The sequence below is a fragment of the Poeciliopsis prolifica genome, unplaced genomic scaffold (assembly GCF_027474105.1).
Source record: "Poeciliopsis prolifica strain line A6 unplaced genomic scaffold, Auburn_PproV2 SCAFFOLD030, whole genome shotgun sequence".
In the NCBI taxonomy this organism is placed as follows: Eukaryota; Metazoa; Chordata; class Actinopteri; order Cyprinodontiformes; family Poeciliidae; genus Poeciliopsis; species Poeciliopsis prolifica.
This window is the reverse complement of record NW_026562405.1, coordinates 6,338,680-6,352,050: the sequence shown is the minus strand read 5'-3', so window position 1 is coordinate 6,352,050 and position 13,371 is coordinate 6,338,680. Positions and strand designations below refer to the sequence as shown.

Genomic DNA, 13,371 nt, shown 5'->3' with positions numbered 1-13,371 from the left:
TTCAAGAAACTCCTGCTGTTTTTGAAACAGGAAGTCATCACAACATGGCTCCTCTATTAACCCTTTAACAACGTTTTATCAGCGTTCCTTTGAGAAGTAGCTCTTATAATGAGCTCAGCAGTTCCATCAGGTATTTGCTAATTGTTGCTGGCTAGTCGGAAGGAGTTGAGTGAGGGAGGACTGCTTTGTGAGCCAGATGCTTGAAAACTGCAGCTCCGAGGAGGGGCTGCGCCTCGAAGGCGGGGCTGCGCCTCGAAGGTGGGGCTGCGCCTCGAAGGCGGGGCTACGCCTCAAACAAAGCCTTTCACACAGCTGACTGGTTGAATAAAAGCAACAGTCCAGGGATTAACATTATAACATGACGCAAAGTTCAACCACTAGACTTTACATAACCAGGAAGTGAAAGGACAGTGGTCCTCTGGTCTCATGTCCTCTCGTGTCCTCTGGTCCAACAGAACCGTCAGCAGGAACCAGGTCCAATCTGGTTGGTTCTTCTGGGTTCCAACATGGCGGCAGCTCTAAGGTCAGTGATGCGAGAAGTTCCTCTTAGAGTCAGAGGAGATGCTGCACCAATCATCTTCAGTGCATGAAAGAACTGAAGATGTTTTATCTTTAATACAAGCTGAAAGCCAAAATCTGAAAACTGGTTTTAATAATAAATAACTTATCAGTGAGAGGCAGTTTAAACACAGACAGAAACATCTTCAGAAGATCCAACATTTCTTCTTCAACAAAATACAGCCAGAACCATTTTCACAGCTTACAGTAGAAACTTTGATTTTTAAATGTAAATTGAGTGAAATATTTTCAACATTTTAAAGATTTTCCACATGATTTTTCTGTGTAAAAGAAAAATCATGTGCAGCTTGAATAAGGAGCAGCTTACCTATTCACCTGCTTCTGACCTCTGACCTCAAAATGAGCCTGAAGAGCTCAGACACACATTAACAAGCTTCATTTCAGGAAACGCGTCTCCATGCTGGAGAGGAGCTGCAGTCAGAACCAGAACCACAAACACGTCAGACCCGTTCACAGCAGCCATCAGCACCTCTCTGCACCCATAATTAACATGCCAATGGTAGCAGCTCCATGAGGTGTCAAACAGCAGTTAAAGTTAGAGCGCTGAGAGAAGGAGAGTGAGTCTGGAGCAAAGCAGAGAAATGTCTTTCCTCTGTAAAGAATGAAGATCTGAAGAAGCTGCAGCTGCTGGATTTATCTAAAAATTCACTAAATGCTCAGAAATCTCTAGACATAGCATGAAACCTGCTAGCCTAGCATGAAGCTCTCTAAACACAGAGCCTGAAACCTGCTAGCCTAGCATGAAGCTCCAGTCACTGGTTCAGTCAAGCCTTCACACTGATACTCTGGTTTTTCATTTTTTCAGATTTTAGTTTCTAAACACATTTTAAAATTTGAAATTATTTAGGCAAAAGATCCATTTAATGACCTCAGAAAAGTTTCTCAAAATGATTTTTTTCTTTCTGCACATTTATGTTATACAAATACCAATGCATTGTACTACAAACTTATTTTATAAATGCACTTATAAACACACCGACAGCTTCACAAGCAAAATCTAAAAACAACTTTAATTTATTCAGATGGTGCAGTTAAGAGTAGAACAGCAAATGCAGAAATACACTGCAACAAACCTATCAAATGGTTCAGCAAGTGCAATTAGAAATTTTAAATATAATGTAGAAGACATAATAAATCATGATGTTGCTGAGACAACAAAGCATAGAACTAGACTCCATAGATAGTGTGTATTGTCATTGACACTTGGTCTAGAATTCTTTCAATATGTGGACTGATGCAGATATTAATATGCCTCAGTGTCTCGGCCTGCAGGTGATGAAAACGCTGCAGGACGCGCTGTTGCTGCAACATTGCTGTGGTGAAATCTCTGTTTGCAATGGCAGAGTGTGAAACTCCTGCAGAAGCGAAACACTCCAACATTGGCCCAGACGGCCAACCTGTGGTTCTGGGTCCGACCTCCGGTTTTGGGTGGGACGGATCCAGTTCACCCCTTTGCTTCTGAAATTATTGCAGAAGCAGCGGCAGGACCTTCTCATGATGATCAATGAGATCAATGATCAAATGCTACAGATTTACTGGTCGATAATCAATAATGATTCCATTACACAAGCCAGTGTCCAGCAGAGACAGCATTTGCAGGCAGCGTCTTACCCAGAGAATGACTGAACTAACTGATGAGTTTCTGCCATCGCCTCATGAAAACTTTTAGCCGATGATGATAATAATTTCTGCTCAGTGTGAGCTGCTGCAGGCCGGCTTGCTGCAGGCCGGCTTGCTGCAGGCCGGCTTGCTGCAGGCCGGCTTGCTGCCTGCGCCCGCAGCCTGCCAATGTTTGTTAGTCTCTAATAAAACCCAAACGAGGAAACAAATGTGATTATGGCTGAATTGAATCTTTAAGCGACTGATTTAGAAGCAAAGTTACTGGGAAACGATGAAAGCTGAAGCTGATTAGATCAACGACTTGATCTAATGAGACGGCACGACTAACCTCCACATGCACACACACACATACACACACACACTACCACCCACTGAACACCTGCCAACACACACACCGCAGTTATGCAAGTGTGTGTCAGGAGGACGAATTCAGATGGTTCAGTTACAATCATTCATCCAGCAGGACATCAGCTGGGTCCAGAACCCTGTAACCCAAACCACAATCATTCACAATGAGAAACATTGTCTCAAAACAACAATGTATTATGATTGCTATTTCAGCCAAAAACATATTAACAGACAGTTACATGTTAACATAGGACCTCTTCTTTGGTATCACCTGCACAATTCTTGATCCATTTGCATTTGTGAGTTTGTGGAAAGTTTCTGCTTGAATTTCTTTGCAGGATGTCAGAAAACCTTCCCAGAGAGGCTTGATATGACCTGCATCCCAGCCTCACATCTTCTACTGGAGGAAACTCCAAAGGTTCCCAATAGGGTCAGAGGTCAGAGGAGGATGGTGACCACACCATGAGTTTCTCCCCTTTACCTCCATAGCAGCCAGTGACACAGTGTCAGTCCTTGCAGCAGATGGTGCATCGTCCTGCATGAAGATGATTTTGCTACTGAAGGTCCGGCTCTTTCTGGACCGAGACAGAAAGTGATCAGTCAGAAAGTCCATACATTTTGCTGAGGTCATTTTCACATCTTTGGGGCTCTGAAGGGGCCGACCAGCTCGCTCTCTCCCTCCCCATGATTTGGCCCCAAAGCATGACTCCACCTTCTCCTTGCTGACGTCACAGCCGTGTTGGGACGTGTGGCCGTCCACCACGTACTCTACTGCGTCCATCTGGACCATTCAGGGTTGCACAGCAGTCATCAGTGAACAAGTCTGTTTGAAAATGAATCTTCATATCCGGCTGGGTCCACTGCTACTGGTTCTGCTTGTGAGCAGGTTAGGGGCCCCATAGTAGCGTTAGGGGCCAATAGTAGGTTGATGCACCTCAAGCCTTAGGAGGTTCCTCCACCTTGAGGCTCCAGCAGCTTCAAATAACCAGAGTTTGCCGTTTTGTAAGGGCATTTTAACAGCTGCTCTCTTAATTCCATAAATTTGTCTAACAGAAATCTTCCTCATTATGTCTTTATCTGTACAAACCATCTTTGTTCTGAATCAGCCACAAATCTCTTCACAGTCTCTTCAGTTTTTTGTTAAATATCTAATGTTTTCATATCTTGTCATACGTCGCTACACTATCTGATGATTTTCGTCAGCAGAGATCGCTTCTCTTTCCCATATTGCTTGAACCCTGTGGCCTGCTTAATAATGTGGAACATCCTTCTTAAATAGATTTCCTTCACTTGAGCTCACCAGACAATCTAATCAACCAGCTCTCTGAAAGTAATTACAGTGATTCAAAGATCCCTGACACACAATACCATCTATAAATTAATAGCACAACAACATCTTTGACAGTTTAATCCAATTTGCATAATAATATGAAACACGGTTTACTTGGACCCCCACCAGACTAACAATCCTTAGTTTATTTATTTTAGTGGGTTTTTTTATTTTAAAGACTATATGTATGGTGTTTAGGTATTGTTAATAATATTTTCCAATAACATGACACGTGATATTTTAAAAATACGGCGGGCCATTGGATGACTGTCCTAGGACTGGTAACACTGGGGGAAACCCAGTGATTACCTCAATAATTTATCATCCAGGCCTAGCTGTATGTAATCATATCATCATGTGTAATGGAACAGAACCAGCAATTCTAGTGGCAGCGCCCACTTCCACCATGGGATTGGTGAGAAGAGTCAGTGGGTGAGTGTGGAGCCCAGCTGGCAGAGCAACAAGCAGGGGAGCCCCGCTCTCCCATGAAATAATGATGAAGGCCAAGCACTTCATCACAAGACTCTGCAGAGCTTCCCCATCTTAATATAGCTGCAGTGCTGCATTAATAATTAATGCTAACTAGGCAGAGTGCTGCTGGATGCGGCTCAGGGCCGGGATTCCTCCCTCCCTCTCTGGGGCTTCAGGAAACAGGCGGCCTTCACGTTCCACCACATTTATACACTCTGCCACCGTTTCAGTCCAAACAGGAAATACTGACACACTGACCGGGTTTCCATACACATTCTGAAGGGTCGCTTCAGAAAAGGCAAAACTCAACAGTTTTTTACTCTTGCTTGAGTTGGTTTCTGGTTTTTCATTACAATAAAGAGTTAATGCGCTGAGGGGAGACGGAAAATGATGTGGTAATTAGGTCCTGATGTAGCAAACTTTCACATCCACTCCTGCCTTACCAGAGCAACCAAACTCTCTCTCTGCTCCGTGCTGGTTTCAACCTGTACTTCCTCTTTATTGCCATGTGCAGCTTCTGATGACATCACGCTCTGGTCAGTCTGGACGTTTCACTCTGAGCCAGCAAATGGAAAAATGCCAAAGTTGAATTTTTGGAGTTTTTTTTTTTTTGCAACATTCTAAAAGTTGCAAAAAGAAGGAAACATAACAGCAGTGAAATAACAATGTGCTATATTCATCAGAATCAGTGAAATGACAAAAATCATTGAAATTAAACAATTTGTTGCTAAAAACAGAGAGAGAGAGAGAGAGAGAGAGAGAGAGCAGCTACATCACTTCCTGTCCAACAGCGTGAACTTTAATATCACTTCCTTACCGTTAGGAGTAATTATTGATGACACTTCCTGTTTCTGTTCAGGATATTACTTCCATAATTATCCAGATAAAAATATCTACTTTATTCATGTTAAATAATGCAACTCATCAAATAATAAATAACATAATATTTAGGGGCATTTCTAAGCTTTTTTTTCATCTGTTAAATTCTGATCACTTTAATTTTAAGTTGTATAATCCTGATGGATCTACAGCAATCTAGACTGGATCTTCTTTTAAACAGTTTAAAAAGTAGAAATATTTCCACAGGTCCAGAGTAGAGGTCAAGAGGTCAAGAAAATAATGCATTTTATTTTTGTGTGTGGTTCTTAATCAATGGCCTGGATTCAAAGATAAAGAACGTAAATCCTGGAAGAAAGTCTGGAAGTCAACCATTGTTCCAGTTTCTTTACTTCAGATTGTAAACCACACTGTCAGAACCTTTTGGCATTTTATCAGATCAGCAGGTCTGATTCAAACTTCAATCACTAACTGAGCTCTGCATTTTCCATTCCTTTTACAGAGAAAAAACATTGATCATGCAAATAATCAAAGTCACAGGAGGTCAAAGGTCAGTAGAGCCTGGAAAGGAATCAGGCCAGATTGATCATTAGTTGCTTTCAACAGGAAGAGGAAATAATATCTAAATGTTCAAACATCATTTTAAGCTTCCTCCTTCATGAAACATTAATGACATGGCGACAGATTTTAGCGGTTAGAAGATTCATTTTTGACTTTAGTGCCATTTCTCCGCCTATTATAGTTGATTTGGACTTATTTACCCAGAATCCTCTGCACAGAAGTTCATTTCCTGCTTTTGGAGCGGTCTCCAGTCCACATGGCTTTCATTTATGCATTCAAATCAAACCAGAGTTCACTTCAACTGAACCCAGGCCGACATTTATAGGCAGACCAGAGTTCAGTTTTTTGGTCCGCATCAGAGTTCAATTAGCATTCATAACGCCCCAACAACTGAACCGGACTAATGGACTGGAGTTGATCAAAGCTTGACCAAGACTGGTGAGAACGATGCAGCCTGAACATCACCAGAACTGTCATATGGCTCAGGAAACTTATGACTATTAGAAAAAGCAAAATGACTGGAAGCGAGTGAGTTAAGCTGTCAGTGAGCTGGTGAAGTGTTGATTCTCGGTTTCAGACCATCTGGAGCATCTAACAGAGCAGCTGCAGATCACAGGGAAACATGAAGACACCTGAGCGTCCAGCGGGACATTAGGAGGACAGAGACATCGAGTCAGCACATCACTTCCTGTGATCCTCAGCACCAGCTTGTCTGCAGGTAAACATGACTCAGCGTTTCCTTTCTGAGGATCAGCTGCCTTCAGCCTCTCAATAGCCACGTTCCCATCAATAATTTGAAGCATAGACAAAAATCTAAACAACTTCCTCAATTTAAAAAGAAAAGTATTTTGCTCACATGATGTGGTTTTTGGCTTTTCCAAAAAAAAGTTAATCCAAATATAGTTGCTTGATAAGTTCTGATGAAGCAAACTGTCCCATCCTCTGTATGTCTATGCCTTACCAGAGGCACCAAACTCTGAAAAAGTCCAAACCTCCAAGATGGGAGAATTGGATCCGAGCACAAGAAACTCCAGGCTGGGGTGGGAGGAACGCTGACTCAGAAACTTCTACTTCCTGTTTGTTCCAGCCATGCACAGCTGAACGTGATGTCATCAACATCTGATGACATCACGTTCTACGTTGTTTGACTGATTCACTCCAAACCAGCAGATGGAAACACGACTAGCTCACATCTTCCCTTTTATTTCCTTTTATGTGACATATCAAAAGTTTCCTTAAAATTTTCATGACAACTGGATGGAAACAAAACTATTGCATCTTCATCACTGATGATGACCAACTCAGCATAGAGCCGCAGCATGTAGAGCAGCGGTTACATTACAGCTCAGTCCGATAGCAACCATGCAGCTCAGATGTTATTATGCTCCATCTGACCCCCATCTTCATCACTCCTCTTCATTTCCTCCCATCAGTCTCTGCTTGATGTGGAAATAGAAAGTAAGTTCTTCACATTCAGAACCAGCGATCGGTTCTCATGACCGTCTCACTGTATTCTGATGTTAATGGTACTAACTCAGCTCTGATTGGTCGAATTAGTGAGCGGTCACACCCATCTATAGGCGCCCAGGTGACAGAAGTCTGATCCAGGTTGGATTGTTATTCACTAATGGAAACAAAAGCAATAAAAAACAGACTGAATCTTTCTGCTTTGGGTTCATAAACAGAACCCAGATACTGAGAACTCCATCCAGCTTCTAGGAAAAAGATCTATGTTTCACCCCAACAGGAAAGTTTGACTAAAAAGTTGCTTCTGATTAACATTTCTCCTGGAACAACTCAGGCTGGCGAGCGTGACACAAATGAAGAGTTTTTCACCCAAAAGCAATCCGATCTGTTCCACTTCCAGATGTGGAGCTACACAGTTTTCAAAATGTCTGCAGACTGAAAGGTCATGCCGCATTTTATCTTTTACATCATCGACATGAGATGTGACATAATTCTGACGGTAAATTTTATCATCTTTCTTTGTCTGGTTCAGAGCTGGTGACCATGCTGTCTTTTCTGAACAACTTTAAAATCCATCAACAGATGGCAGCGGCCATCTTTACTGCCATAAACAGAGCGCTGCTGGGCGACGGCTACGTTGTTCTTCTGCACATTGTTTTGGGATCAGAAACTCTTAAAATGGAAGTCTAACTGCAGTTGGGTTTAAATAGAAAGAATGAACACGCAAAAAAAAGAGACAATTTTTAAATATTCAGCTGACTGCAGTGCAGACTGTTCTCAGTTCACTATCAATATTCAGATTTTTCTCAACTTGTGAAGTGAAAACACTGAAATAAACCAGCAGAATCTGAAGTCATAATAAACTGATTTGGTTTATATTCAGAATCTTGTTCCATGTCTGAATGGAAAATCACAGGTTGAAACTGGTTAAACATTTGTCTCATTATGCAGCAACCACTCTAAATCATTCTGGTTAATTATTGACCCACAGCTGGAGTCAAACCACAGACTGCGAAGCTCCGTCTGGTTCGGTTCTGGTGCCACCCAGCTGGACCAAAACTGGACCCAGAAACAAACTTTATTTCTGATTATGCATTATTTGCTTCAATCTGCAGGAAAGAGTCGAGTAAACTATAAAATTCATAATAGCGGTGTTTATAATGTCAGACCTCGAACTGTTTGTTTTAAAGGTATTTTTCAGATTGAAATGATTTTTGCAGCAGCAGTTTAATGTGAGATGTTCAGCATGGAGGAGATGACTTCATCGCTCTTCACAGATGGAGGCGGACATCGATGAAGAGGAGATGTTTTTCATTTTGCCAGCGCAGATAAAGAAATTAAAAGAAGATTTCTTCCAACTCTCCGCTGCATCAGTTGAGGCTCCCATGCTCTAGTAATGATGGAGCTGCAGCGGGTTCACTGCCGGCCCGAACTGACGACCAGAACCGCTCCTCACCGCTGCAGCCAACAATAAAGTTGGATATTGATCCAAACTGATCAATGGAGGAGAATCACTGCAACCTGAAACCAACTAACCCTGTAAAATCTGCTATTTTCAGACGGTACTGAAGATTTCAGGTGTATTATCTGTTGATTAAACATTGGTCAGGATGGTGTCATACGGCTTGTTAATGATGGAAACTATGGTCCAGTTTGAAGCTGATCTCCTCTGCTGCTGGAACCAGTTTCATTCAGCTCTGGTTTAGCATGTAGGCTAAACCAGAGCTGGTTAATCAAATTTAAAAAAGGAGCATTCTACAGATTTATCATTTCCCCGCTTAACCTTTTTTATACCATTATAAATATTTGAAAGATGCAAATGAAAAATTATTCAACTCCTTTTTTAAATACAATTTTTAGAGCAACTTTCCATTACAAGTGTCATTATTTATGGAATGACACTTCATGACAACAGTCAGAGACATTCATAAAGACATGACATGATGTTATGTCATGTTTATGACAGCATTGTGTCAGTATTATGCACACCCTGTCAAATAAAGTGTTACCTAAACATTTTAGGTAACACTTGATTATTTGCAGAAAAAATTCATTTGCAGTTAAAAAAAATGCTTTTAACATTAACATGTGGAGCAGAAAGCGCTTTCTGCTGGACTATGCATCAATGCAGTGGAGGAGCGATCCATTATTGTACTGAATTCGATTAATAACTGGATAAAACAAGGTGATTAATAGTAGGCTGGTCACAATAAGCAATAAATCAGTATATTGCATGATTTAGTCATTCTTTAATTTATTTAATTTGTTGTTTTGTGTATTTATTTGGGTTATTTAAAATGTCTTCCAGATGCAGTGTTAAACGTTTATTAGAATGTAAATGATCGTCCATAAGATATTCTTGCATTACTATGTTATTACTGTTATATTACTGATTTATTAATGTTTCAAAACAAAGATTATCTTTAATCATGATGACTTCAGGGATAAAATTTATCATTACAGTCATAATTATTAATAGAAGATTTTTTACAGAATATGAAACCAGGTGAAAAACGCAATAAATATATATTTGGATAATTACTACTCTGAGTGTGTTAATAGAGTCTGTACACTCCAGTTGAGGAATAATCGATTATTCAATTAGGTGATTATTTGAATCATATCTTGTCAGGTTGAAATTGTTGCTTTCCAACCTGCAGATATTAACATTCAGCGAGAAAACATGGAGACATTCCTCAGCAAACAACCAGGAAACTATGGAAATGAACTCCAGTTCCTTCTTCACATTTCAAATAAACATTCAAATCCGATTCAAATGCGCATCATTTTCTTCCTCTCTGCAGCCTGCGAGTCTGCGGGGGGTTAAGCTGCAGCAATGCCCTCGTTGGAGGTCACAAGCTGAGGAGGAATCACGCAGCCGAGATGTGGGATCCCCCTCCTTCCTAACGCAATAAGGCGGGACACACCCAGCCGGGGAGGAGGGGAGGAAGTGGGAGGAAAGAGAGGAGAGAGCCTCATCCACCCATCCAGGCGGATGACGTAAGGACGGCTCTTTATGCGCTAAAGCCCCGTTAATTAAAAGAAACGCTCTCGGTGAGGACTGTTCCACCTCCACTGCAGGAGCTGATGTTGGGGGGAAAGCCACTCCGACCAGCCCGACGAGCAGAGGCAGCGTGATCCCACAGATCCACCCGGGCAGTCCCCAGAGCAACCAGTGGCACCGGGAGAAACCAGAGACTCCCGCAAACTGGTTCCAGACCCCAGACAAAAAGCACCCACAGCGCCATCCACACACTGCGCCACTTTTAAACACATTCCCCGCAAACCCAGCGCCGTTCTGCTCCGTTAACACCCCGACTGGTACTGGGAACCAGCTGCCCCAGTTCGGCCGGTCTGTGGGACACAGAAACATCCTGGGTGAAATGGAAAAGCAACTTTAGCCGCTGATCCAGCCAGTCTCACGGAAAGTGGCCACTTAATGGAAGTTTGATGATTCAAACCTGATAATAAAAGCAACTCGACGGCTTATAGCGGATCCGCCTCGCGGTGCGGGAGAACCGGGGGATCACGGGCTTTAACGGCCGAGTCAGTCCGAGTCCGAGCCCCGCAGGCGGGCAGCAGGTCTCCGTGGAGCTCTGGCTGCGGACAGAGGAGGCGCGAACCGCCGCTGCTGAACCCGAGCGAACCGTCCGGAACGCGGAGCCGCGGGGTGGAGACGAGCCGCGGTGTTTCCACAGCTGGATCCGGGATTAAAACCCGGGGATCCAGATCGACGTGAAAGTGGATCTTAGTGGGTTCGCCACGGCTTCACACCTGTGGATAACCGAGGCGGACAATACGGGGGGAAAGCAGCCGGAGTGTCCGATAATTAGCAATTACAAAAACAACAATTTCAGAGAACAAACAACATTCAACATGTCGGATCCGCGTCGTCCAGCCACAAGTGGACATAAAGTTTAACTGCGCAGGAATTAGACGGTACCTTCAACAGGCGAGTTCTGGTCCAAATCACGTCCTGCTACTGAGTCCGAACCGCGGGGCAGCGTCCTTACTGGGCTGGTCCATCTCCCAACAGGCTCCGCGGTGGAACGACCTGCGAGCAGCCGAGAGGAAGAGGCGGAGGAAGAGGAGGGAGAGGAGGAGGAGGAGGAAGGGGGACCTCCAACTCCAACGTTGAAACCAGTTTCTTCAGCGGCGGAGACCAGATTCTGGTCCTGGGGGCGAAAACGAACCGAATCCAGAAAAGAATCGATAAGGAGGGGCCGAAAAAAGTCACCTCCCCGCTCCTGTCGCTGCAGATCCGGTAAATGGAGCCCGTTCGCGGCGGTGCTGTTGGGTTTCGGACTCGGTAGGTTCCGACAACGTCTACATCCAGAAAGAGACCCGGGAAAAGTGCCGGAGAGACGTCTGCCTCACGAGCCGCGAGAGGCGGGGCCAGGCCGGGATCACCCTGCCCGCTTTTTAAGGTGGCTCCGGGAGTTTATTACATCAAGAAACAGAAACCAGGAGGCCGGACCGAACCGAACCGAACCTAAGCACATCTGGACCGGGACAGGAAGTCCAGGCTGGGGGAAAGCGAAACTAGTCCACATCCAGGGAGTTTAACCAGTTCCGGGAGGGGAGTCAAACCCCAGATGACCTGCTCACCTTAACGGCGCGTCATGTTGCGCTAACCTTTAATTTAAGGTGCAGAGGGTTGCAGCCTCCGGCCCTTTTCTGTTTGTTTTGAAGGTGGGGAAGGTTGGCTGGGTTCGTGTAAATGGTTGACAGTTTGGCCGTGATGCATGTTGGGATCAAGATTTGTCTCTTTCCTTTCTTATTTTGTTGATTGCATCAATAAACTTAGCATTCTAGTATAGTATCAGATCTATACTAGAATGGTAAGAGCCATATTTTAGATTAAAATCCCTACATTTATTTTATTTTTGTATTGTAGTTTCTCAAGTCTGCCTCAAAAATGATTTAGTGTTGATTTGCTCTCAAATTATATTTTTCACTTTGTTTTTGGAAACAATCCACAGAAATTAGTTGTTTTTAAAGTTTTCGGGGTGTTTGCAGATTACTGATCTTCTCAACAACCTTGACCTGCCAATTCAGATTGTGGCAGATATAATTTTTTTGTTTGAAATGTCAGTAAATATAGCAAGACATGACCGGGTGGGTCGGTCTCTGAGGTTTTAGATGTTTGCTGAAGTAGATAAGCGTGGGGATAAGATCAGCTTCACATGTAAGTATCAGCTGATAAATTAGCACAGATACATTTGTTCACCCTTAGTTAATCTGTCATTAAAGTATTTTGTAGATGCCTTTAAACTTAAATTTGTCCCCTGGTTTAAATAAAATAAAATTTAAAGGAAAAAACTGGACGTTTCATAACGTTTCAAACCCAAATAATGGAAAAGGATCCATATCTGTGATACAGGTCGTGTGTTTACTTGTTATCAGATCGTTACCAAAATATGTGGTATGGCACAACTCTGTCGAAATCACCTGATCGCTGCTTGGTTGCTATTTTTACCCTTCCTTTTATATTTTTCCTTTTCAACAACCAACACAGTTGGTTGTTTGTTAAACAATAATTTTACTAATGAAAACACAACAATATCATTAAAAAGCCACATTTGTTCAACATGGAGTTTTGGAAAATGATGTCATCAGAGATGGAGGCGGCTCTTGATGAAATTATTATCATTATTTTTTTAACACTCTGCAGGGATAGAAAATGGATAAATAAATTAAAAGAATATTTCTTCCAACTGGCCGTTCCGTCAGCTTTGGCTCCCACGCAATGCTAATGATGGAGAGGCAGAGAGCTTAAGCGCTGGTTCACTGCTGGACGATAAAGGGAGAGATGATGAATGTGATGCTCTGGTGTTTTCTCTGCTGGTTCAGCAGCTCCAACAGCAGGAAAGCATTGCTACGAATTTAGCTTTTCTTTGTTTTTTAAATGGAAAACCTTATTGTTTGGAAGTTTTGTTCACAGAAGGAAGATTTTAATCTTTTCTGGTGAAGGAGGAGCAATCTCTCCTGACAGCAGCTCCACCAGCAGAGCCACTGCTGGTGGAGGAGTTTTCAAGTTTAAATGAAATACTTTAAAGTGCTAGTATTATGTAATAATGTTATAAAGTTGTTTCCGCATTAAAAACATACGTGAAGTGTTGCCTTGAGTCTTTCATGCATGTTCAAGAAATCCTTTA

General features: G+C 42.7%; 1 pseudogene; it reads right to left on the bottom strand.

The window, feature by feature from the left end:
- The window catches only part of LOC129372643 (plasma membrane calcium-transporting ATPase 1-like), a 65,061-nt pseudogene extending 53,471 nt beyond the window's left edge, over positions 1–11,590 (bottom strand).
- Between the last annotated feature and the right edge of the window lie 1,781 nt (positions 11,591–13,371).